This window comes from Dermacentor silvarum, chromosome 4 (genome assembly GCF_013339745.2).
Source record: "Dermacentor silvarum isolate Dsil-2018 chromosome 4, BIME_Dsil_1.4, whole genome shotgun sequence".
Taxonomy (NCBI): Eukaryota; Metazoa; Arthropoda; class Arachnida; order Ixodida; family Ixodidae; genus Dermacentor; species Dermacentor silvarum.
In genome coordinates this window covers 166,533,458-166,561,137 of record NC_051157.2, presented here as the reverse complement: position 1 = coordinate 166,561,137, position 27,680 = coordinate 166,533,458, and the positions used below count along the sequence as shown (strand labels likewise).

The following is a 27,680-nucleotide window of genomic DNA, read 5'->3' as shown; positions in this document are numbered from 1 at the left end:
AGTACCATTATCTAAGTATTAGTTGTAAATATTATTCTTCCGTATAAAACCAAACGCCAATACATTCATTTTAATCTGAGAGATGTATTATTCAACTTCGAAGAATAATTTAGACATGTCTACATCAATGCAACCTTGTTATGGCACCAAATATTTGTGTATATCTATTGCAATACTCAATGCAGCCAGAAGTTTTTTTAGATATATTCTTTATTAAAAAGTCACAGTTTAACCCAATAGGCAAAGCATCGATTGCGATAGCAAATTAGTAGAAAGCTATACGAAGTAAGGATAGTATGTTTATCGGCTGCATAGAGTTGTCAATATTCGCTTACTAACTAAATAAACAAGCACGGTGTCACGTGCGCACAGGTAAACATGAACACAACTCGCTCGATGACTGCGGAAACTCGTGAAAACGCTGGAGTGAGAAAGCGCGCAAGCTGCAGTGAGCAAATTGACCTTCGCACTGGCTCTAGCTTCAACGCGAACGTCGCAAGCGCAGCGCATACGAAGCTACCGACACTCGGCGAATGCAATTTGTCCCCATCGCAGATCGCTTTGAAAATAACGCGCCCGCGGACGCACACTTCGTCTGCATCGCAGATCACTTTCAAGATAGCTCCGTGAGCAGCAGCCGCGGAAGCAGAAAGCACCTCCCGTACCGTCTCCGTTGCCCCCTCCCCGTGCCACGCGCGTGAACGAAGACCGCGCGCTTCCAGCAGAGGTTAAGTTGCGGTTGCCGGCTCATCCTCGCACACTTTCACTCGCACATACAGCGCACGGCGTGAGGCGACGATTTTATCGTCGTTGGACTTTATTGGGAACCTACTACACGGGAAAATGCGCTTGGAATGTCCATATAGTTGCTATCGCAATAAAATGTTTTCGCCAAAGTATTACTTGGGTAAAACATCTGTTCAAGAAGGAGTGCTTCTATGAACACCCATTCACAATGTTAGAATTCACAAAACGTTTTTTTTTCATATTCACGTTTACTGCGACTTTATGTATACCTGTGCAGCGCCATGAAATACAATCGAAATGGTTTTACTGTAAGGAAGTCTCTCATATGCAACCGTGCTTTCTGCAAATTTCAGCCTTCGCACGTTACCAATTGCACATGTCAGCTAAAAGACGGCACTATTAGTCATTTCCCGGATAATACCCGGTGTTACGTAAGTATCTGCATTTCTAATAAGCGTATGCATGTTTTTCAAGTACAGTCAAACAATTTTGGTTGTTTGGCCCTTGCCCTAAATAGAAAAGACTGCCTATAACACTCTTGAACTTCACTAAATATTCCCGAACATTGAATGCTTCGAAAGCTTTGAATGCTTCTAAAAATATATTTGCGAAATCTGACAGAAATTTAATAGGTCTAGTACTCACTATAAGTACTCACTACAGATCCAATTGTTATAAAAATCACGTCTCGTAATCTAATGCATCGTGTTCGCAAAGCCTGGAGCTCGTAATCAGAGCTACAGCGAGCCTAACTTGCGCAAGAAGCTAAGGAAACAAGGGAACATGGCAAGTAAACCACATTTAGTGATGGGGAGTCAGAATCTGGAGATTCTACAGCAGCGTATTAAGGAGAGGAACTTTCGCGCTTCGCCAAATTAAAAGACCAGAGTATGAGGCAGACAACCGACATATATGAACTGTACTATAACAATATCCTGCGCATCGACAACAATTGCCTCACATCTATTAGTAACCCTTTACAAGACATGTTTAACAACAATATGAATCCTACAGAGTACAAAAAAAAATGTCACAGTTTCGCCCTAAGGGTGAAGCAATGAATGCGATAGCAACACAGCAATGTCATACGAAGTAAGGTGAGCGGCTTTGGTAGCAATATGAATTGTAGTAAACATGAGCTGATTAAGTGCTGCGGCGTAAGTAGACCGACATGAAGAGAGACTCGATGACCACGAGAAGGTGCGTGCGAAACGGTGGTGTTGATGAGAAGCGCTGCCCGTGGGCAGCGCGTGCGAAGGGACACACCTGTAGCGCTGCACTGCCGATCCGGGCAGCATTGCATGTGTAGCGCGCGTTGTAAAATGTGGCCCGAATTACTAATTGTTGTGTGAGCGCGCACAAACAAACATGAATAGATCACACAATGAATGACTGCAGACAACGACTGTCAAAACGCTGGCAGCAAGCGCATATACGCCGCAGCGGGCGAAGGTACGTGCGGTCTATCGCTTCAACGGATACTGAGCGGCGAATGCACAGCGCATAAAGGTCAGAGCCGTGTGGAGATAAGAGACGGTGCGAGCGAGCGACGAGCGCGGTTGTTGGCAGAGTAGAAATGCGCCCCCCCCCCCACTCCCTCCGGCGCTCGCTTCCCGCTTCCTTGCTTGCGCGTGGAACATTGAGTGCGTTCGCTCTCCGTGACAGCGTGCGTCCCCGCACGCTTCCGCTCGGGCATACGGCGCGCGGCGAAGATTTTATCTATACGGAACCTCACGGCGACGGCGACGGCGACGCCGACGGCAGAAATCCGGTGGAAGTGTCCATATAATTGCTATCGCAATAATAATGTCTAAAGTTACTAATTACGAAACAATGTGATTTCATTGCGAAAGGAACTGTAAGGACGTGAATGATGCAATCTTTAGTATGCAGAGCCGATGTTCTAGTGGATATTAGGTGTAAATAGGCTTGTCATATAGTGTGTAGAGCATATAACTGGTTATCTCATCAAAACATTCAGTAGGCACCAAAAGAAGGCAAAGGCGCTTAGGAAAATTGTAGACAAAACTGGAGGGCTGCTAACGTGAGGTACAATACTTGGCGATTGCATGGGCAGGACTTTGTAGAAAACGGTAAGAAATATTATTCGACTGACATCGCTGGTAAAACTGAAACACATATATAATATATGTATATGAAATGTCCGGTTGGCATTATTTACGAGCTCCAAATGTACCTTAGTATTGTTTTTTATTGTTATCGTCTAAAAGTTTACTAGACACGCAGTTTTAAATGTTCGACGCCTGAGCTAGCGGCAGGGGATAATGCCCTGACCTTCGTAAACGAGACAACGTAAACAACCAAAAAGCAGCAGTCGCCAGAGATGTTGAAATTTATGGCATGATTATTTTTGTAAAGCATGGGGCTCGTTCATGGCTGTTTACTCCCGGTCAGCTCACACACGGCTAGGGGAAGCGCGTAGGAACTAGTGCACTGCACGGGCCAATTTTTTCAGCCCGGGCCCGACCCGGACCCATTTTTACCTCGGGCTGCCCGCCCGAGCCCGACCAAAAGTTTGATAGCGGGACCTGGTCCCGGCCCGTGCCCGGAAATAGTCTACGTTACCAACCCAGCCTGGCCCGCCATCCCTTTACATTAGGCCCGAGCCATGCCCGAGTCCTGCCCGGGCCCTGCCCGAGCCCGACTCGAAACCAGCCCGAACCCGGCCCGCGACCGAAAAAGATCACCGAGTGGCATAAAAAATAAAATAAGGAAGAGAATGAAAGGAATTTATTCTTAAGGCACAAATACATGTCAGCAGTTTCCAACGGCGCGACCTTGATGCTGCCCGATCCACTTCTAAAGCTGCGCCGCCACAGTATTTTTCTACGTCGGGCGCCACACTGCAAAGCATGCGCCACCCCAGCAGCTCGTCCCACTCAACGGTATTCTAGTACACTATAGCCGAAGCGCAGCCACGACTGGTCGTGAGCGCAGCGCATGGATGGAGTAAATGGAGAAGAAAAGCTTCTTGTTCGTCCATGGGGAAGCGCAATGCGCTGCTGCAAGGCGGCCGGATAAGAACATGCGTGCTATCATAAATGGACGCAGGGCCATATTTCAGCCGCGTGCCGAATTATCTTATCTTGCCAGTCATAGTTTTACCAATTCGTCTTTGAAGAATCAGCAAGTCGCGAACGCGCGTGCACCGGGCTGAAAGCATTAACTACATTGATATAGGTAAGGAATAGAATGGCTTCCTTTGGTTTGAGGCGACTTCGATCTTTCTGGACTTTTACATTCTGTTCAAAGAGCGGAAAATACGACGGAAGAAGAAAAGAGAAGTACACAGGGGTAGCACTGCTAGCTTCCAGCTCCACCGGGGCAACAGGTTTTTCAGAGTCGAGATGTGCTAGGATAACTCGCTGCACGTTACATGCACACCACCACAAAGCCCGAGCCCGGCCCGAGCCAGTGAAAAAAACTGCCCTACCCGACCCGGCCCGGCCCGTGGGCAGGGCCGGGTCCGGGCTTTAGGGTAAGCGCGAGCCCGTGCGGTGCTCTAGTAGGAACTCATGATGCACCCGAGGTTGACGCTGGTCGTATATCCGAGCTCCCCACGCGCAGCTGCCTGATAACATACGTGAATGGTGAGAATATGGCTCTGGGTCAGTTTAGTCAAGGCATAAGACATCAAAATATGCGGGCACTGACATAGTTTCACGATGTGTACTCACTTTCGCTCATTTCCACTCACACTCATCAGCGCGTGAGGAGGTTCATGCTCGCGCCTATTACCATAACTTGGTTCCATACTCGCTTCAACTTACACTGATTGGCACCCACTCACGTTCACTCTATGTCAAATTACAATCACTCCTGCTTACTTTTATACTCACGCCAATTCCCATTCACCCATTCACCGATGGTCGCAGGTTCGATTCTATGGCGTGGCGGCCACATTTCGCTCTACGGGGTGTTTCACTTAACTTTGGCCAAACATTAACAATACGCAAATGCTACGTAGCTAGACAAAACCAAGGTAATGTTTGTCGTCGCTCTGAGATACTCCTATAATTATTTGCATTCCGCCTAATTACATAATTAGTCTCAAATAATTATTCAACTTCTCAATTATTCGAGTTGGATGAAAAGTGAAGTGCAAATGAGAAAATCGTAGAGCAACATGAAAAACCCCCGATACAGCTTTTTTTTTTTGCTCAATACAAGCTACATAAAAGTGTTTTTCCGAGCCTGAAAGAAGCCCGCGTATACACGGAATATTTCCGCGCGACTGGCCACTCAAGGCACTTTGCGTGTATTCGCGAGCATATTTCACGCTTGGGAAAACACTTTAATTTAGCACGTGTTGACCAACAGAAAGCTGTATCAGGAGTTTTTGATGTTGATCTACAATTTTATCATTTACTGCTTTCATCTAACTATAGCAATTGAGATGCTGCTTGAATAAATAATCAGGACTAACTAGCTACTTAGGAGAAATGCAAAAAATTATGCCTGTATCTCCGAGCGACGGCAAACAACATTACCTTGGTTCTGTCTAGCTACGTAGCATTTGCATATGTTTAAACTTTGGCCCAGGATAATTGAAACACCCTGTATGTGAAATGCAAAGGTGCTCGTCTACTTAGATGCACAATAGGAAGTACCAGATGGTGAATGTTATGGCGGGGTCATCTACTTCAGCGTCTGTCATATTCACAATACTGCGTTAGGATGTTAAGCCACATGGATGAATGAGCTCATACCCACAAGCACTCAATGTAAAGTATTTTTTGATAGTGACGTCTAGGCACAATAGGAGCAACCATTCATGTTGAAACGATATGTAGGGACACTCACGACGAACTCTAATGGATGATTCCCTGCTCATTTTGAAGCAATTATCTTCGAATGGAAATCGGGAGCCCCGACCAGTTGCGATAACAGGTCGACAGAACTTTTGGCGCACAGAGTAATCCGTAGAGGAACTCCTCTGCTTCGCCAAAATTGCAGAGCCAAGCCCAACTGAGGTTGACATATATTTAGCGCATCGGGCAACCTAATGGGAGGCATTCCTTGTATCGTGCCAGGGCTATGTCGTAAATACGTAGCTTACTCTCTTACCTGGTTTCGTGCCTCTTTAACAGAAAACACATCTGTCGGCGGTGTGGATCGAGAGTCCAGCAGGACAGATGGAAGGTGCTCTACTTATAGGCTACAAGTGCCTGTATGGTTCTAACGTGCAACGTTAAGTAATGCACTGGCACGATTAGCGAGTTCGTCACGACCAAATAGCGAAAAAACTGCTACAATTCGGAGACTACGTTTGGCTAAGGGAGAAAAAATGTCATGTTTCCGAACATAGGCATGTTGTACCTTTCATCTTGCACTTAAACAGGAGCAAAAGAGCACTCGTTATAATCTAGCAAGTACGTGACCCGGGACCTACGGAAATGCCTGGGCAATGTCTTCTTGCGGCGACTACCACAGCGCCATCCATCAAAGGCTTCGCAGACAACCTAGCTGGAACAGCAATATTCAGCAAGATAGATGATTTCCCGTCGAGCCAGCGGACATCCTAGACTGCAACTGAGACACCATTCAGGCTTTTCGAGTACATCCGCATGCCGTTCAGGCTGAGAAACGCTGCTCAGTCGTTCCAGAGGTTTATCAACAATCAGAGTTTATCAGGTCACCCGGGAACTGTGCTTCCTCTTTTCATACCTCGATGACCTCCTGGTGGCTAGTATTTCCCCCCAGATGCATAGCAACCGTTTGCGCCTGCTAAAACATGGGCTCCAGGAACACGGCCTTCTCATCAATCCCACGAAATGTGTCTTTGGTGTACAAGACACTGAGTTCCTCGGACAACGCGTGTCTACCGAAGGAATCAGATCGTTGGGAAAAAAAGTACAAGCCTTGCGCGAGCATGCTTGGACGAGCATGCTTGCGCGAGTCTTGCCCAGCATGAGAGAGCTTCTCAAGACCACTAAAGCTCCATCCGCTCACATGCCCTGGACGTCCGACGCCGAAGAGTCCTTCCAAGCCGCCAAAAACACATTGGCAGATGTCACTCTGCTCGTGCATCCTCTACATGTCACAGCCCCTTCAAGGTTAAGTCCCTAGATTTTCTGCTCTTTTTTAAGTAGCGACATCTACCTTCGTCGGCCGCCATGTTTTTTCTAACCTTCTGAAGCGGCGTATCTGCGTAGATAGCATTCGACCGTCAACGGCCGCTGCTGCACCACGCAAGTGAAATATACACTTCAGGCACGCGGCCATGCAACCAAATACGAACCCAAATGCGGCTTCGTACAGCGCTGCTGAGGCCGAACGCAAAATTTGTATTGACGGCGACGCCTGCCGCGTTCTTTCCGGTCGCGCAATACGACGCCTGCCGCGTTTCTAGCTGCGGTCGCGACGACCGCAGAAAATCCTTCGCACAAGGAAAAGACAAAAAGATAAACACGCACAGAAAAATAATGCGTCTTCAGCCTGCCCTCAAGTTTGCACGCAGCAGCATGTAAGTGACTGCGGGGAACAGCGTTAGGAAGAACATGGCCGCCGAAATGAGCGCCGACCAATGAGATTCCTCGGCGGTGCTTCAAAGCTTGTCGCTACTTAAAGAAAGCAAAAATAAAATATCTAGGGACTTAACTTCAATGTATTCAAGCGAACAAAGAAAACTGTCACCATCGACCTCAACGGACGTGAAGAAGTCGGGGCGATAAACTGGTTGAAACCAGCCGAACTAGCGACCTCACCATCATTATGCCCTTTGATGACGCGACGCATATACTCGAGGAGGAGGAGGAAAAAACTTTATTCTGACAGGGCATTTAGGACCTCCCAGGTCCCCTGGGTCCCCGCGCGACCCCACCGCACTCAAACGTTCATGTTTAACATGTCCACGACGCTAGCAGCCTGGATGGCGGTCATCTTCTGCCTTGCCGGGTCCGTGGAGCGCAGTGTGAGTGCTCATATACTCGATATGCACCGCTGACACGACGGATCTACCCGATCGCCCGGCATAAAAAGGCTGCTTCTTGGGCACCGCTGCTCTTCTCCTTAAAGGGGGGAGGGGGGGGGGGCGAACTCTAGCAGGCATCGTCATATTCCTCGGCCTACTTTTCTATAAGCGGGCTCCGGCGCGTGTGTCTCGTGTCTCGTGTGCGAGGTTAGAATAACAGGAACAAGAATAAAATAGAGATGCCTCTCCTCCTGTTATCGGTCTGAACGGTTCTCAGGTCTTTCGCTCGCCCACTCACAAATTGTGGTAGTGGACCAAACCTCGGTTCTTAAACAAGGTATTCTACATCAGTGGACAGCCACTGTTGTCCATCACATTTCACAAGAACAGGCAGACACAGCCCACACCAAACGGCCGCCGACAAATCTTGCACCGCCTGCCTTCCTACCTCCGACTTTTCCATCGACGCTGCACTAACCATCGGTGAGCATTGCGATTCCGGCGCATTGTGACTCCGCTTGCAAGCGCCGTCAATCCTTCTAGATGTCGTCCGCGTTCACTGAAAGCGCATGCAGCAGCTCAACCGAATCGCCGGCATCAGACGTGTGGCTCACAACCAGCGTGTCTGCCACCACGACGCCAACGGATAAAGACAGTACGCATTTTCTCTGTCACCTCCTCATGCAGGTTCTCCCACATATCATGTGCTTCCATAGCAGCGTACTCGCGAGCCCTCGGCGCCTACAAATTTAATTGTACTTTATGCGTTAGCATTAATAGCGTACTTCATAGAGCTTCCAGCGGCTCTTTATCTAGGTATGCATGCTTCAATCTAACTATTTTCTTGCCAATCTGGACCACGGTGTACTCTACGGCCAAATGGTTAGAGCATCGGGCTGCTGTACTGGGGGAACAGGGTTCGAAACCAACCCTCGGGCCAATTTGGGTCCTTCAGTATGTTGCAATGTGTACATATGTGCCGCTGTTCAACGAACCTCTTTCCCGCTGACATGGGTCACTGTGTGTACCGCTCTTCAATGAAACTCTTTGACGGTGACTTGTAGCACTGGGAATGCGTCTGTGGCAGTCCCACTGCCGACAGATCGAGGCAGATCACAAGGGTACGCGGCGTAGAACTAGCCCGCTCCCCTACACGGTGCTGTAATTCGGGCACCATCTCCCCTATATCTCGTCGGACGCCATGCCCTGTCACAAAACCCTAGAATGAAGTGGAGAGGGTCTGAACGTCCTCGCCATCTCAACAATTGTGAGCCGGACGTCTGACGCGATCTTGCAGAGCCCCGCGAGATGCAAGCTTCTTCTGAACAGCGAATAGCAGGCAGAAATGCCATGTTCTCGCCCAACACTCAACAACCACCGACACCCGATGCTGGTGGGAATCGAGCCCACTGCACACAGGTTCCGAAAGGAGAACTACTCGACGTTTAGCAGGCTGGATCACAAATACGCTGGGTATGTGCCGCGTTTCAATGAACGTCTTTCCAGCCACCGGTTTTTTGTGAGTGGCGCCATGAATAACGCTGAGTAGGTTCCTCTCTTCAACGGAGTACATTCCGCTCTAACAGCCTTGTATGAAAAACGGATTGGGATACTGCTTCCAGCAGGCGGTGAGATTCTGGGCGTAACGCTTACGTGCAATTTCTGGAAGTGAACTCACGCACTCGCACAATGTCCATCGCAGCAGCTTGTCGTGATAGCCATGACGACATGTTAAATTTTGCGCACCACGTCTTTACACACGTCTAGCGCTTATCTTTGCGTACAGCACGTCGTCACGTGCATGACATTAAGCTATTTACGAAGGAGAGAGTTCCATTGCAGCTGTTCGGCAGATGTAAAAGCTACAATTCGAGGTCCCAGTAAAGTGGCGAACCATAGAAATCTCTTGCCGCCACCGCTTGCTCACTCTACCACTCACAAAGAGCGGACACTGCGGAATACTTCCTAGAGTATCTGCTACAGCGGAGCCCACGTTGGTCAGAGCGCATGGCAGAAAAACGGTGCATGCGCGTTGCGTGTGCCCCTACAATTTTGTTTCTGGCATTACGCTCTCAACCTTTATCTCAGTCATTAGTTTCTTTACGGATTCTCCCCGGCTTCTCTCACTACAGGAATGGTGCCACAATGTTTTCAGGAGAAAATATTCGCTAGGAGCGGGAACTCTTCACCGTGTACATTAACAGCAAAATAAAAACGCCAAATAATGATTTTTATATAGAATTTTTAACCACAGTTGTAATTATGTTCTTCTGCAGAATAAACCTTCCTTCTTGTAGAAGATAGAAATTATGCTAAATGTCGCTTTTGATAAGGTTGCTCTGAATATTAAGTGTTTATTGCAGTTGCGCCATATTACAGGCTTTTTATTTATTGCACCACATTGACGACTCAGGTATGGTCACACCAGTGCACGTCGGTTGTTTTCACTTTCAGCGCAAACGCGTTGTTGCTCGTGGACCTTCAGTTTATGCATTAGAACAACCATGTCGCAGGTTCGGCAGGGTTGGTGTGGGATTGCATTGGCGCACCTTCATTTGACACCTTTGTTTCCCAAGATTTGCATTTGCTTTTCATGTTTTAGCAGTTGCACCTAATACAATTTTATATTTCTGTTGGTGTAACAACTATTTGCAAGATACATTTTATTACGATAGCAAAACAGGACACAGAAGCCCGTTCGCGCCACTGCAGTCGTGCTGCCAGGTGCCGACGTGCATGCGTGGCACACGCATGAAGGCCGGGTTAGTTCAGCTGCAAATGCATCAAAGCCTAGTCTCGCCAAATTATCCTCACGTAAGGTATGAGACTGGGCGAACAATTTTTCTATCCTGTTTTGCGTTCTATAACATGGTAGATCACCCTCATTCTCGGCTGAATCAGCTCTTTCGGAGCCAAGGTAGCGTTCTGGCTTCTACTGTTCGCATTAGCATTGCGCGCATGGAACTTAGTGTTCCTTCTGAGCAACTGTCTGCTTTGCACACAGCCTTCTGAGCTGTGTGCAAAGTCGATCCCGCGATCCCGCGACCAAGTCGATCCCGCGATCCCGCGACCGCATTCGATCCCACGACCAAGTCGCGGGATCGAATGCCGGCCACGGGGGTTGCATTTCGATAGGGCCGAAATGCGAAAACACCCGTGTACTTAGATTTAGGTGCCCGTTAAAGAGCCCCAGGTGGTCCAAATTATTCTGGAGTAGCCCACTACTGCGTGCCTCATAATCAGATTGCGGTTTTGGCACGTAAAACCACATAATTTAATTTAATTTAGCCTTCTGAGCTGGCCTTAGCATACACTGGTCGGAGGGCGAAGGAGAGTTCAGGTAAATTTAGCGCTGACCAACTTCGACAGTTTCCTGAGTCTTCCGTTAGTCTCATCTTGATTGCACCATCGAGGTGTAGTGCATGTAACGTTGTTGCGTACTGCACGTGTCATGCCGCATCCCCGCATTGTTAGAACACCTTGCGAGAAGCTCGAGCTCAACGCTAAGCCCTCTTGTCGCGATCAATTCTTCGCTCTCGGGTGACTACCACATTTTTTAAAAGTGTGTATATTTATTGGTGTTTATAAAATGTATTTCGCACAAAAGCTTCAAGTAAAATGCCTTGCCATAAAATCTTTAACAGTTTATCTTTCTGTCGAACGTTTCATGTTAGCTGTACAAGGGTTTCCCGAGAAAACGTATTTTTGCAATATTTTATTCTCACTTCCATTTTATTCCAATGTCCATGTATACGTCACGCTAACAATGAAAATTTGAAGGCATATACACTCACTTCCTTCGTCAGATCACGGCCAGGTGCAATCATACATTTGCAAGCCCACGCCAGCCCTGGTCTTGGAGCCATGGGACCAGGCTGGAGACCGGCTTCTAACCGCGGGGTTGTGCCAAAAAAATTCGGTCCTTGCAGTGCTTTAAAAGCATATGCTTGCATTCATTTCATATTAATCGCTTTCAATGCTTTCATTAATCTGCATTGGATTCCCCATGCAGCATCGCGCTACTTTGCCCGGATGCAAAAATTTCATTTGCATGAAGCTTTCTCTACCTTGTGGATTTCCACAGCGTTACTATTTCAAGCCTCTAATCGGTTATCTTCTTTTGGAGCAAGGGATATTGGTGATGTAAAAAGTGAGACTTGCAAAGGAATGAACATCGCAATGAACATCTCTTTGCAGCTGCTATTTCAGTCGTGCATTTTCTTTTCGCCATAGAACATTGAAACGAATTTTTAACCTGCCACATTACGCTGCTTTAGGTGCCGGCTGTAGGATATGAAAATGAATACGCCAACAGACCCGGGTGGTGCACGAATGGCAGGTGTATTCCAGATACCGTACCGTTTGGATGTGCAGGAACGGAGCCTCCGACGGTATGGACTTGAACGTTGAAATGTTCTTTTGGATTTTGTCACCTCACCATGTGCTATGCTCATATATATATATATATATATATATATATATATATATATATAAGCTATTCATTTATGCTAGCTACGCAAATACAGCTTGCACGGGTTAGTTATGAGCAGCGTGTTAATTATGCAGTATTGCTAAGTCTAGCGACGTTTTGATCTGTTTATCGACGACATGGAGGTTCTATATCATACTTTATATTCACAACCGCAATAATATACGTATAAAATTGGCTGTACGGCACATGGACTCTGTGACAACGTTAAAGCAGCGGTATACTTTCTACTTTCTAAGCAGCGGTACACGCTGTGGCTAACAGCACTATGGCAAACAGGTGTCTCGGTACGCTCACAAAATGCACCATTTCTACTGTTTTCTTTTATAGGACGAATTCAAACGATTCCTAACATTGTGAGGGGGGGATATTGAAGAAAGTAGAAGTTCGATACGTCAGCTCGACATTCAGCGACAGTATTCTAGAGGTAAAAAAAAACATCCCATCTAAAGCACCTGTTTCCACATAGCACACCAGTTTACTAATCCGGCTAAGCGTATAAGATCTGCTCTTCTTTTCCCCCCACCATTAGCCACATCATCTGAACGGTACGTCTTCCTGTCGATATTTCCAACTCTGAATGAGAATTTTGGTGACTAAACATCATATTTGATGTTCATTCACTTGTAATACAAACACTTTGGACCCCCCCCCCCCAAAAAAAAAAAGCAGAATATCTTTGTTTAAGGAGATGTACACCTCCTATATTAAAATGCATGAACTAAGAAATCACTCATTAGAATACGCTGGTCCATTTTAGTCTTACTGATTTAACTGAGACAATGACTTTGCTGACTTTTCGCAACATTATAGTGCTTCGAAGTCGCTAAAATTGTCGCTAAATCTTTGAAGTTATATAATCAAACGCAGGCGTTTTTTTAAGATTAGATTATCGACTAACATGGCGTAACATATCGGCCGAAACGATTTTTTGTCCGCATAGTGCCCGCGCAGCAATCAATTTAGCTTGGGAATGCAGAAGACTGAGACTTCACTAATGTACTATTTCAATGCCAAGGAAGGGTGACAGCGGAAGTGGTGTGTTATACCTTTAAATTTCAGCACTACAAATAGAGCACGATTCAAAACAACATAGGTCACATGACTTTCCTTGCATACAGATGCACCTGGTACTCGTTATATCAGCAAATTTTCTTATGTTTTAGCACTAGTTAAAGAGTACTAAACTACGCGACAAAGAGAGAGAGAGAGATTTATTGAAGAAAGGCAGAGAGGTTGGCTTGAGCGTTAGTTTGCTCTGGCCTGCTACTCTACACTGGGGAAGGGGGGAGGGGATAAAAAGAGCGATGAACGATGATGATAAGATTTGGAGGTGCGTATGTACATGTCCATCCCGTTGAGGTCATACTATAGCCGTGCATGGAGTCCAGTGGCTTGAAGGAAGGCTATAGTCGCTTCGATGACCACAGCTGCGCTGTTGGCGTCAGGCCAAGGACCTAAGACAATCTCGTCAGAAATTGGTATTTTAGTCACTCGCTGAATAGTTGAAATGAGGCTCTGCCGTTCTCGCGCGTACGCTGGGCATGAGCAAAATATGTGCTCAAGTGTTTCTGGCACTGGGCAGTGATCGCAGTTGGGACCAGTGTCATTGCAGCCGATGATATGTGTATAACGCCTCGTGAGTGCAACACCAAGACGAATCCGGTGTAGCAGACTTGTTATGCTCCTCTTCAGTTTATGAGGCATGCGGAACTTCATTTCTGGGTCCCATTTGTGCAGTCTCTTGTGTCGTCGATCAGGATTGGTCCAGTACTCAAGTGTAGCGTTCCGCATAACGCACCGAAGCAGGGCATTCGTGTCTGTTCTTGAGAACGCGATGCTTACTTCTGGCGCATTATTTACAGCTATTTTAGCTTCAGCGTCTGCTTGTTCATTTCCTATCACGCCACAGTGTGCAGGTATCCACTGAAAGATGACGTGGTGGCCGCATTTGGACGCAATGTCGAGAAGCTCTGCGATTTCTAGAGCTAAAATATATTAAGGGCCTTGTCTCATAACGCACTCAATGGCTTGAAGAGCGGGTTTGGCGTCGCAAAATAAAGTCCATATGCGAGGAGGCTCTCTTGCAAGGAATCGTATTGCCTCGCGGATAGCAACAAGTTCTGCAGCAGTTGAAGTGGACTTGTGGTCTAATTTAAACCGTCGAGCGATGGACATTTGCGGGATGTCAAAGGCTGCGGCGGAGGCACATGGGGTAACAGAGCCATCGGTATACACGTGAGAAGTACCACTGTATGCTGTAAAAATGTGCGATAGGGTAAGTTGCTTAAGCACAATGGATGAAACACAGGACTTCTTCGTAATCCTAGGGATTTGAAGTTTAACAAGCGGTGTAGGTAGGACCCACGGAGGTGCACTAGGAATGCATGGGGAAGAGAATCTAAACGGCTGAATGTTCTCATGACGCAATATAGTTCTTGAAAAACTGCAGTTTGTGTGTGTGGCAGGGAGTGCTGATAGGGGATGTTGCCTATGTCGGGTCAACAAGCGTAGGTGCACTCTATTTTGGTCATGCTAATACGGAAATGCAATTACGTGATTTTCGCTCATCTAAAATACTAAGTCGCTGCCTTTTGGTCCACTATAAAGCTCCACGTAGTGACGACTTGCCAGAAGTCCGGGAGAAACGAAGGTGGTGCGCTGGGATCAATTGAACCCCAGTCGCTCCAATAACAACAGTTGTTTGTAGTTCAACTATCTTATTATTAACCTCATGTGCTCCACATTTTCCTCTGAAAGCTATTAGTATAGGTAATGGTAACTTTTTTAGAGCTGAGCTTGCAAATTACCAACGATTGTCGATTTCATGATGGATATGTCGAATAAAATCGCTGAAAGAAACTGTCTTCCAATACGCATGCTATAGGATTTCTAATATTACCATAAACCACGTTCCCTTCACTAAGATGTAATAATTTATTTTAGGGTGTATTTGCTTTTGCTAGATTGCTAAAATAATGGATATTCACAGTATGTAGTTGTCTGGAAACACTGGAAACCTCCGCCATTTTTTGACGTAGTTGCGAGGGACTAACATGTTTTGCGGCTCCAAGACCATCGCCGTGTGGTCTACGGCACTCTAATAAACAAGATTCGACTTTATCGTACAGCGATTATTGAAAAGCGAACTTCAGCATGCTCACACGAATCAGCGAAGCCACGCCTGCTTGTACCTATAGATAAGGATCCGCACGCTATGCTGAAGAGGCGTACTGTTTTTAAACCGAAATCTTCAACAAGCCATTTTTCCCAGTGACGTGTGGTTCGAAACTTAGCTCAGTACTCTAAACAACTACTCACACGTTCTCCCAAGTGTTCAGTGAGGCCCCCAAAACAAGTTTGCAATGTGTTAAAGTTCTCTCTGCTCCCTGTTTATTAATGCTCCCTCTGCAAGTCGATGCTAACATGTGGAAGCATTTAGTTACCGGTATGAATCAAATCGCAATTTCACTTAACATTTCGCTGTCTTCTCAGACATTCCCTTCATTTTAACTTTCATTGGAAGATATTGAGAGCACATTGTGCGCCATAATAGCTTCTGAGGTGTTTTTCATTCCATTTACGAAATGGCTTTAGCTATTAAATAGCCTAATACGCAGAAAACTCTGAGTGAATTGCATATAAAACAGCCGTGTATTCACATAAAAATTTAACAAACAAACTTTCCCTCACACAGGCTAAACAAGCTTATGCGCCTCTGCTTTCTCAGGCGTACGCAAGTGTTCCCCGTGCAGACTAATTTACCGGAAGGGGAGGAGCTTTTTTATATGCGTCTCCGTAATCACAAGGAAAGAAAAACGGGAGAATCGTCTTTTTGTTGACTAGTGTTCAGAAAGTCGTTTTCTTTCTGCGATTTTTATAGCCTGTTGCCGCCTGTTAGCTTATGCTGGTGTTGTCAAGAGCACGTTGCCTCGCATATAGTAGCGAAGAGCTGTGAGAGGTCACCAGAGAAGAAGGGTAAAAGCAGCTGCTAAGATTGTAGCTATAACGTCGAGCAAGCATCTTCATTTTGATGTGCCCTGGACAAGATGACGGATGGCGCTCTATTACAGGTCAATAGATAATGTGTGACAATTTGAATATCCCCTGTTTCGTACGCATCATTCCATAAACCTTATATTCAACTGCCAATGCTGTAATTAGAATTGTGATTTTAACAACATATTGATAATATTCGAGGATCCTGGATGAACACCTGACGAAGGAGACCAGGATAAAAAGCAGGGACTAACAAGGCGAATATGAAACGGAGTGATGGATATTTACTCTTAGTATTAGAGCAGCAAAACCTTATATCATACGCTTTAACTTTTAAGTTGTCGCACTCTCGGTGACAGCACCAGCTGCGGCTAACATTCTACATCGAAAGACCGGACGGGTGCTACCTCATCACGCGCTGTGTGCTGGACGGCGAGGACTACGTTGAGGCAATGGAGCAACTGACTAAACCATGTCTTCTTAATGACATGGTGGCAACGGTGACACAATGGAAAAGCAAGCTGCAGTCACTAAGTTCACTGAAAAAGGTACTGTCGAAATCACCATGGAGCTCGGGGAGTCTTACTCCAGAAGGAGAGAACACAATAGTAAAATCTAAACTCAAGGTGCTACGGGCACGAGAGTACTACCGTCTATGCAAGGACGAGCAAATGCACTAGCACAGCTAATTCAGACGCAGAGCCAGCACATGGATCAGCAATGGAGTAGCACATCCAGCAGTAAATGTCTCAGATCGGATCATTAACGAACGGTCACAGCCATCCGAGAACATCAAGAAAGCTCATCAACTGTGTGTCGTGGAAAATATGGAACAAAAATAGCAAACATAGAAATAAAGTTTTGTGCAATCCTTTCTAGTGACCTCGGTTCATTTATGAGGTGCAGCAATTTTGCGCACGTAGAGAGGAAGCAATTTGCTACTTTATTACATTGGCAAGAGGCGGCTACTGCAGATAGTCAACCCCACACTACTAGATTCCTGCATCGTGCCACCAGTTAAATATTGAATAACTAAACAGTGCAGGGGACAACTACAGCTTAAATCACACCAAATCTGGAGGAGCTGCTTTACTGTTTAAAATATGTGATAGGTAAAACCGTATCCCACTCCACTACAACAGGGAACACCTATGGCACAAGAGACAATGTCTGTGCCAGTGATTGTAAATAGTTGCAAGTTCTTAGCCCTCGTGAACAGTGGCGCCTTGATCAGTCTGATTATGAGAATATAGGGAACAAATACGACATTTTTATTAGAAAAATTGTCAAAGTCCAAATTTATGACACAACATGCCTAGATGAGCTCAGCATGTGATCGATGACTGGATAACCTCAGTAACCATGCCAGGGTTCTTAAAGCACATGAAAAGTATCGTCAGAAATGTAATCCCGTTTATGATGTGGCGTACCTTGGGAGACTCTGTCATCGCCGTGCTGGTACGTCTAGAGAGGCCAATTATGCCCTTTATGTACTTCGTAAAGGTCTCACCAATTTGCTGGGACCGGCTTCACAGGCATTGTTCTACGCGAAGCTTGAGCATGGCTTCTCGGCCAACGACTGATATGAAGCTTGACTTGAAACCGGCTCACCTAGGTTGTCTTCGCGGTTGCTAAAGTACAGATTAGCGATACCCGCTGTATAAAATAGAGCTTCAAGGTATCATACCACTAGTTGGGAACACTGGCTTTTTTGCGATAGCAATTACTGCCGAACCCGGATATATTGAAACTGAAAGGGATCACAAAAAAGTTAGATATTTAGGTATTTGCATATATAAAATAAAAATTGTATACACAAATCTTCAAGGGGCTTTTACTGCTGTTCGTCGTAGACAATAATTCGCTATATTTGTGCTAAATAATTCCGGGTTTGACTGTATATGGACAGTGCCAGAGAGCAAAGTTGGATGGCTCAGCGGCACATTGAAGAGGACGTCAGTAGAAGTTCTCTGCAGAATGCAACGGGTAACGCAAAACAACCCCGGTGAGCCAAGTCCTGGATTACGTCCAAGTCTAGTACTGTAGCTTCACGAAGACTTTTCTTTCACATTGTGTTATGTCTCACCATAATTTTTTGTACCTTTACAAATGAAGGCAGAGAGTAAGGTGAAAAGCTTGCCACACTTGGATGCTGTGTTTGCATTGTCGGTGATGACCTACCTTCCTGAGTTGCTCTCAGACGACTTTGCAAATAACGTGGAGAAAGCTACCTCAGCACAAGTATCGTTGACAGCTTTGGCGTCGAGCCGTGCTCCCTCAAGGGCTGCAGAAGATAGCGTCAACCTTTCCCTTTCCTCAAGAACCACTTACTACTACTGTAAGCTGAGCACGAGAATACTCCGTCCAAGGAGGACCACTTCAGTGTAAACGGGGAATAAAGATACCGCACACGACATAAGGACAGAACACGCGCATATGAAAACCAAATGATCGTAACGTGCGTGGGAGCAGCTAAAACAGCTGAGTACAGCGGGCCGCTGCGGCGAACGTCGAGTTCTTCTGGTGCTCTTAAACCGTGACACAACTCGATGATGATTTAATGACACCCCCTTTGAAATGGGGCGGTGAGAAATAGTCACCTAGCCTGCTTGACTTAATCAGGTATGCTATACATGTTTTTATTTCACACTTTTGTATACTTCATATGCTGATTTCATTCACATTTTTTTTCTCTATTGCTACCTCGTACCGCTACCTATGACTGTAAGAGATCAAATCAGGTCGTATCAATGGCTTCCGGGCTTTGTTTTCCTCCAATACTGTAAACGTCTCTTGCTTATCTCGACTGTTGACCGGTTGATGCTTCCGTCCACATTAAACCTAAGTGTTTCTGGAACGTGTACGTGATGTGCTGTTCTCACTGGGTGAATCCCTTCACATTCCATTAGGATGTGTTGAATGGTCTCCGAATCTTTGCTGCAGCTGCACATGCCTCATATAGTTCCGAATATTTGCTCCTGTACATTGTGGTCCTCAGGCAACCGGCTCGTGCCTCCAATAGGGAGGCACAACCCTGTGTGTTATCGTACAGATTTTTCATTCTAATTTCTTTCTTCTCATTGTTATAAATTTCCATGTTCCTTTTGGTTGTCATTATTTGCATCCAATTCACGGTCTCTCTCTCTCTCTCATTTTCTTTCTCATGACTACTGATTGCCTATTTACAGTATGAATTACACTGTACTTGGTTGACAACATTCTTGACATCTTCCTCTATTCGGTATGCACGCTTTTCAGGTACAGATACTTGTGTTCCTGAGTCTTTCCTCAAAACTAATTTTGCTCTGTGCTTCCCTGACTTCAAAAGAGGCCCAACCCATGTCACCTTGCACTGTCTCATTTGAGGTTTTACCGTGGGGTCCCAAAGCCAACCGGCCAACCGATCTTTGGTTAACATCCAACCCGGACAAGATATCCGATTTTAAGCATAGAATGGCATTTGCGAACGCTTCGCTGGCACCACTACACCTTTCCAAATTCCAGGCACCACCTCATACTTATTGTGATCCCATAGTGCTATGTGTTAACTCGCCCCCGAGGAACAGCGACTTCTGGGAGCCAACGCATGCAGCATTTCAGGGGGTTTTACTGCCTCCAGTGGGAGAAGCCCTGTTAGTAAACCGTTATAAAAACCCGGCCATGCTAGTCAATACATTCTAGGTACGTCGCCATAGCAAAAAGTGAGGTTGTCCCCTTTCATCTACTCATTCCCACACTCTTTCGATCAAGCAACGACAAATGACCTTTTTACCTGCAGACAAGCACCAACCAAGCAACCCTAAGCAAGTATGATCACGCCAAACATTTGAGTGATAGTCTCCTAATAATTATTCTTTGGGCAAGTTGGCGCGATTTGGGAAACATGACTTTAAGGCACTAAAAAGACACGCAAGGGAGCAACACAGCACACAGAGCGCCAACTAACAACTGATTTATTGAAGTAGAAGATGGCGCAGGGTGCAATTAGTTCGCACGTGTAACACATGAGATATGACGTGACATACAAGGATTTTCTCTGTCGTTACGTCACTGCTTCAAACAAGTGCGTCTCAGTAGTAAAACATGTGATTGAGGGTTCACTCGCACATGCAGTACCTTTCTTCGTGATGTAGCGTGCCTCCAAACTTTCACTAACAGTTCACTAGCATTCCACCAACTTAAGCAAGTTAGAGGGTGCGCATACTTTACAAGCGTTTCCATATTGGGTAGGAGCGGCAATAAGACTGCTCGTGAACTTTTGGAGGAACGCTGCATCAAAACATTGCGGAGCCAATCCACTCTGTGAAGGTGGATGACCAGCGAAGCTATAGCACATCACCCAGGGTTAGACACGGCTACATGAATTTATGAATTTATTTTGATCATTTAGTAATGGTAGTGACGATAGCTTTGTGATTATTGTGATATACACTCACTTGTTCGGTTACTACCTTAGACAGATTGTTCGCTGAAGTTAAATTTAAACACGACCGTTGTTATGTAGTTGAGTGGCTGGGATTGTTCTAGTACTTCAAACTGTGCTTGCCCTTCTTGCACGAATTGAGTGAACCATTCCGGGCCCGGTTTTGAAATGTCCACATTGAGGTCTGCAACGTAGATTTTAGGGGTAGTGTCATTACGGCTAATCCGTGCGAAGTGCCTGGTCATGAACTTCTCGATATCACATTTTGAAGTGTCCAGAGATATATGCAGAGTGGATATCATAATTCCGTTTTTCGTTTTTGGTGTCCTTTGCGTGTGTGGCAACGCCTCCTGCTCGTGAGTCCATGTGCTGTTCACAAACGATTCTAGTATACCAACCGACTACAAACAATGCATCTTAATTTATTTATTTCACTTATTATTATTATTATTATTATTATTATTATTATTATTATTATTATTATTATTATTATTATTATTATTATTAGGGGCAGTGTGCTTGAAGCGTGCTTCACCTGCGCCGCGGATCGGCCAATGCTAACTTATGCGCATTTTTATTGTTGACGGACAAACACGAAACATACATGCATGGAACCCTAGCCATATACAATTCGCTGTAAAAGAAAGGCGCCACGTGTGTGAGTTAAACCTCAGTCACGCTGTATGCTACTGAAATGCACTTGTTTGAAGCACAGATGTAACGGCAGAGATAAAACTTCAATATTACGCCATATTTCTTGTGCTGCGTGTGCGCCGGAATTGCACCATGCCCCGTCTTCTCTTTCAATACCTCAGTTTATAGTTGGCGCTCTGTGCGTTTGTGTGTTTCAGCCTTGCGTGTGTCTTTTTAGGGCCCTAAAATCACGTTTTCTTTCGATAGAAATTATATGGAGACCCAAGGCAAAAATTGGCTGTGGTTTAGCTCTGGTTAAACCTAGTCGAGTAGCGATAGCTACAGACCCTCGGCTGCGTGTTTCTTCGGCAAGACGTTTCTTCAAAGTTTCAGCACGTCTTGCACGGCGGGCTGCCTTTAGAGACGCAGAACTCGAGCAGCATTCATCATCAGAGGTCGGTGCTCTAGATTCATCGTTAGAGGCTAAGCGAGCCCGTCTAGCGGCATCGCTTTCACGGCGTTTGGCCAACCGTTCGGCACGCTCCACTTGAGTCTCTTCAGCGCGCTGTCTCCTCTTCATTCTACGGCGATCCTTGGCCTCCTTCAGGCTGCCCGTCTTCTCACCTTCCATACTGTGGCCTAAACTGTGGCTGCGGCGACGCGAGCTCTCCCCTTCTATACTCCCGGTTATCACAGCTGCGGAGCGTGGGGTGTGACGTCATACAGAGGGCGCAGCGAGTGCCCAACGGCTAAAGCCCCTTGATGTTAGAAAGTAGCGACACGCTTTGATCTACGCCGCAACACCCTCGCCGGCGCGGTGAACCTCCTCTTTTTCTCCCCCTCTTTCGGGGAGGCAGCGCATCCGCCACGCTGAATGGCTGCGGCGCTCGAGACTACCCCGTCAGGTGATCCTGACGTCACGAAAACGGCGCGAAACTTGCTTTCGCGCGCCTTTAGTTTCTCCCGCTCGCCATGAGCAGTCCAAGTGGTGGTCGCCCTGCTGCTCCGAACGTGTGTTTCCCAAGTTTTTCCATCCTTTCGTAGGAATCTGAGATTCGTTCTCCGTGAAAATGCCTTGCTGCTGCACGTTTCAATGCAGCAGCAGGCCAGAGAAAGGGCAAGCCTTATTTTATACCCCCCGAGGTGAACGGAATGTCGTGCGTCGGAAGCAGTGGCTCCATAACATCGGGAGAAGGGATTTCACCCCTTCTAAGCACGCCGTTCTTTGCGAGGTGAATGTTGCAGCTTTCCTCATATTTGTGGATGAAGTTGCATGGAGATTTTAATGCTCTTCGCATAGCCAGACTCTTCGTTCAGTTTAATACAGAGCACCGATAACTGTGCATATAGTTTTTTTTTTTTTTGAGTGAGTCGGCTGAAATTTTCGTTGACTCTTCGAGCCGTGACAAAGCTTTTTGTGTTTTCGCGCATGCGTTAGTTTTCAAATGTATGTAATTTGTGAGCTAATGCCTGTAACTCATATTTTGTAGTTGTGTGCGTGTGTGTGTGCGTGTTTGTGTATGTGCGTGCTTGTGTGCGTGTATGTGTGTGCATGTATGTGTGCGCGCGTGTGTGTGTGTGCGTGTGATCCTAGCGCCTGATACTTGTGAAGCCAAGGAACTATTTTACTCTTATTGCGTGCTTATTGTATCTTTGCAAAGTTTCAATACTGCGAGCATTTTTTTTCTTTATGTACTTTATGTTGCGAAGTCATGAACCGCAATATATAGGTAGATAAGTGGTATTATGTATTATTCGCGCATAATTATTAAGTACAAGCCACGCGCTTCTGATAATCTCCCTCAATTCTGATAAACTTGACATCTTGAAGTCTGTAAGTTAATTATCAAGTGCCAGTCTTAGCACTTTCCGTGTAATCAATCAGCCTTTTTTTTTTGAGAGAGAGACTTAGGTTACTCCCAGAGGTGATGGAATGTAATTTCTCGTCGTTTCATAGTGACGGAATACAGGCGCGTGTGTAAAGTTCTATGTTGGCGGTTTCGCAAACACAGCACGTATTTCGCTCAGTGGCATTGGTACAAAGGCTTTTGGCCCACTCATTTTAGCGAATTCACTTTAAGTAAACTATCACATTTCCTCTTGGTTACCTTCTCTGAGCCTTTTAAGAGCGAAGATAGTGAACCAAATTCTCGTTTATACTCTACGCTGCTTATATTGTATGCTCCCAATACACCTCCGCGTTATGGACATCCCAAGTGGCGACGTAGAGGTAAACAGCTCAGCCACTGCTTGGTACTCATTTTTCGGAGTGCTTCCACTTGTATTTATCGAAGCGTCCTAAAAGAATGGCACGACGTTCTATCGGAAACGTACTTTCGTCATGACAGTTTCACAAGGGATAAATTCCCATACAACGCTTCAAAGGGCCGAATAAACAAGCGCGCGCATTGATTCTAATGCGGCTGCAGCGAGCCACTCGAGGGTTCCGCGCCGCGCCGGCCCGGTGAAGGGAAGAAATCCGAGGAGAATTGAGGAGGAAAGCGCGCGCGTGGGGGAGAGTGTCGCTACTTTCTAACATCAAGGGGTTTTACCAACGGCTAGGCACGGCAGGGCTCAACGCGCGCTCGCTTCTTACGGCCTTCGCATCGGGGCTAGTTCATGCCTATCGCCGCTGCTTGGAGGGGGGCGCTGCGACCCCACCCTGCTTAGAGAGCACCTTTGGTAGCATATACAGTAACTCTAACCCTGCTTAAGGTCCCTATATAAGAAAAGTACCGCCATCTACTCTTTCCTCCGCCGCCGCCTCTCCTAAAGCGCTTGCTTTTTTCTTTACTTTTTGCTTGCGAAAATCAAATCGATGGTGGCGCACCTGGAAAGTCCACGTTGAAGCTTTCAGGTCGGGCGCGCGCCGCCGCCGCCGCCGGCGACTGCGGCTGCGCAGAGGACTTTCAACATGGCTCTGAGGCGGAAAAAAAGAAAATATAAAGAAGTGAAAAGCGCGCGCTATCATCGTCCAATCGGAGTTACAGGAGAGAGAGAAGCGGCGTTTATCAAAGGATGGCGGTACTTTTCTTATATAGGGATTTTAACCCTGCTCAGCTGCTCCCAGCCGATCTGTGCAGCGCGCGCAACACTGGAAGATTGGATCGGGCGCGCTACCTCACCGTGCATTCAAGAACAAATTAATACATCGAGCTTCTTTAAATTCACTGGGGATGCATGCGCCGGGAGAACAGCTCTCCGCCATCAAATGCATTTTGAGGAATGAAAAGAAATATTTTTTGCTCGTAACTTACAATGGTTGCCATACTTTCAGGCGAAAACTCTTGCGGACACAGTAGCTGACAAATGTGTCTTATTCACAATTACAATCTAAAGTGTTTGCTTGGCGGCTTGTGTACATAGGCCGAAGGCTCTTCGTTTTCGTTAGTCAGTTAATTTGAATGATTTACAAGGAGTATTCTCAGAAACTTCTCGGCAGTTAGATTTGCGGATCGTATCGCATGACTGTCGTGAACACCTTCAGGGCAGCTCAAGATGGGAGCGCGTTGCAAATAGGGCTGGACTGCTCTTTCGAGTACTTCTAGTACATTCCTGCGTGGCAGGTGCTCGGAGGCTTTATCGAACAAAAAAAAGAACGCTATTATTTATTTTATTTTATTTCATAAATACTGCAATCATCATGCGGTGATTTTAGCAGGGTGGTACAAGTATAACCGATACATTGGTATGTACAGAAAATGCACAGGTTAATAAAGAAAACTGTTATTTGAATAATACAAAGCGTACAGGTTGGGCACATGCAACGTTACACTAAAGAAGTAAAACACTGTCACTGCAAACATGGCACAAACAAAATAATGTCACTGTAAACATGATAAAAATGAAGTTAATGTTGGCGCTGAGACGACGTCATTTTTTAGCTGGTTCCAGTCCACTATTGTGCGCGGAAAAAAAAAAAAGAATACTTAAAAGAGTTGCTGAGTGAGGAAAAAAGAGTTATAGTGCAATTATGTATTTGCCGAGTAGCGTATCCGGAAGAGATACGCTACGATCTTTGTTATGTCCATCTTATAATTCCCCTTTATTAGTTGATGCTATCTTGTCCAAATATCTTGTCCAAAAGCGCTAGGAACTCGGGCTAGAACCTCATTGCTTGGGAACTGGTGAAAAGAAACACCGGGTGTTTTCCCGGAACGCGACTTGCAATACGGAAGACAGCCATACACCATCACACAGCAGTTATATACCGATATGTAATGAACGGCGCCAAGTCTTGGCTGTGGCAGCGCGTACTAAAGGCTGTACGACCGTCTTCAGGAGCCCACAAATTACTGCATACTGAACAACACTGACAGAGCACCGAATAAAATGCGCGGGAAAACGATCGAATCTTCGCCGCGAAGGCCCGCCAACGCGGCTGTATCTTGAAATCATCTGCGGCCAGGCACAGTCCGCCCTCCCTGTGTTTTCGCGCCTACGATCCCGTTGATGCGAGCGCCGCCACGACGCTGAATTCGCTCGCTGCTTCGCTGACTCACTCCGGCGTTTTGACAGCCAGCTGCCGAGGTCATAGAGTGAGATATGTTCATGTTTGCTTGTGCGTGCGTGACACCATGCTTGTTTATTTGGTTAGTATGCCTATGTTTATTACAAGTTTATACGGCTGATAAAACTACTATCCTTACATTGTATAGTTGTCCGCTAATTTGCTATCGCAATCGATGCTTTGCCTTTCGGACGAAACTGCGACTTTTTTCAAGTAATAGCAATGAATGGCAGATTTATGGCAGATAACATGCCGAACATCTATATTATTAATCGCTTCATGCACTGTTTCAATGGGTATGTGCCTGGAGTGCAAATCGCTGGTTCCCATATTGGTATCAGCTGAGGTGTCTATGCCGTGACCTGGATACATAGAGCTGACATAGAGCGACATAAACAGAGCGCAACGTGGAGTTCATGACCCGGTGCGGGACATCTTCTTTGATGGCAGTTTTATCAGTGCGTGGAAGTGGCATATCGCCGCAATACCATGTTAAACGGCCGTGTGAGAGTTAGCGAAAGCGATAAATGTGGACGACGTTTTCGTGCAGTGCTATGCCATACCGTTTACATTTGTAACCACCTTAGCAGAATGTGCAGGTCGTTGCCGCCTTCACACATACTCCCCTGCTATCTAACACCTTTTCCCGTATTAGCGGCGTTTGCCACTATGCCATGATTAAAGACATATATTATCCAGCGGGCAAGCGCGCGTCGCCTTTTATTGCCAACTGGTTACTTTCCTTTTTCTTTTCTTTTTTTTTTGTCTGCGATGTACCTGTGCGCAGAAGCATGACAATGTAACCTGGGAAAGAGGCGTGTAAGCGACTTGACCTGGCCAGATGAAACACGAAATATGCTTTCAAGCTGCTTAACGCACTACTCCCAGTAATCTAAACACACGCGAGTTGCATAAATGATGAACACATTCCTCACGATTCTCGCGATTCATGTTCATCATGATTCCCGGCATATCAACAAAGGACGCAGCGTCTGTACTTGGATATGGTCTCGCACTGCTGTATTTTCTTCGTTACGACTGTACAGACAAACCACGCACACCCAAACATGCACAAGCCGCCGCTCACCACCGCGGTATTGATATGCTAAAAGCACTTTAGAATCTCCGGGTGGGCACATTTTACATCAGCGCAGTGCTTTCTTGGAAAAACCTGACATTCTGCATGGAAGCTCAGTGACGAGCTGTTTCGCACTATCCGGCAAAGGCAACGGCGCCCTTGAAGTAATTATATATTTAATTACTTCCAGTAAATACCATAGTAGGTGATTAGGTACTTAATCACACGTAAATAAGCGTTGTCGGGCATTGCGTTAAGAGTTTGCTTCAACATATACGACCGTGTGAACACCAGCAGATTGCAGAGGCAATTCTGGGCCACAGTGCACCGGAGCAAGATATTGACTTGGGATAAATATTCGAAAATTTTTGGAAAACTGAGAAAAATTTTGCCGAATTTTTTAAACAGGATGAAAGACACAGTCTCACCAATCAATTATAGCGCAGTGTAGCTGTCCTACGATTACGCCTCATTAGTCCCACACAAAAGAAATTGTTTTTCTCCCTCACTGTATCACAACCTATTACATGAGTAACAGAGATGGCGGAAAGTTAGACAAACTTGCCATATAGTTCTCTCAAGAAAGCGTTTACGTTTTGTTGCTGCTTGTTCGTGGTTTCCGTACATATTATGCAACGTTCTACATTGATGTATGATAACAATACGGAGATGGAAGCAGATGCTGAGTAATAATATTTTTTATTCATTTTGACATTTTCTCCACCATCTTGGTCTGAATAAAATTGTTTTTTTTCCTCACTATAGCAGAAAGGTTCTCGTCTGCCACTTGGATGCACATTCACGTGCTACAATGCCACTCAACACAGAACAGAGTTTGGTTATTATCCAGTAGGAACTCCGTGTCTG

At 45.9% G+C, this 27,680-nt stretch overlaps 1 long non-coding RNA gene across 1 annotated transcript; it reads left to right on the top strand.

Annotated features, from left to right (window-relative positions):
• Positions 1-1,098: 1,098 nt before the first annotated feature.
• Positions 1,099-27,680, top strand: LOC119448388 (uncharacterized). The gene is made up of 3 exons (XR_005191085.2): positions 1,099-1,178; positions 11,959-12,072; positions 27,579-27,680. It is a non-coding gene; the product is annotated as an uncharacterized LOC119448388 (long non-coding RNA).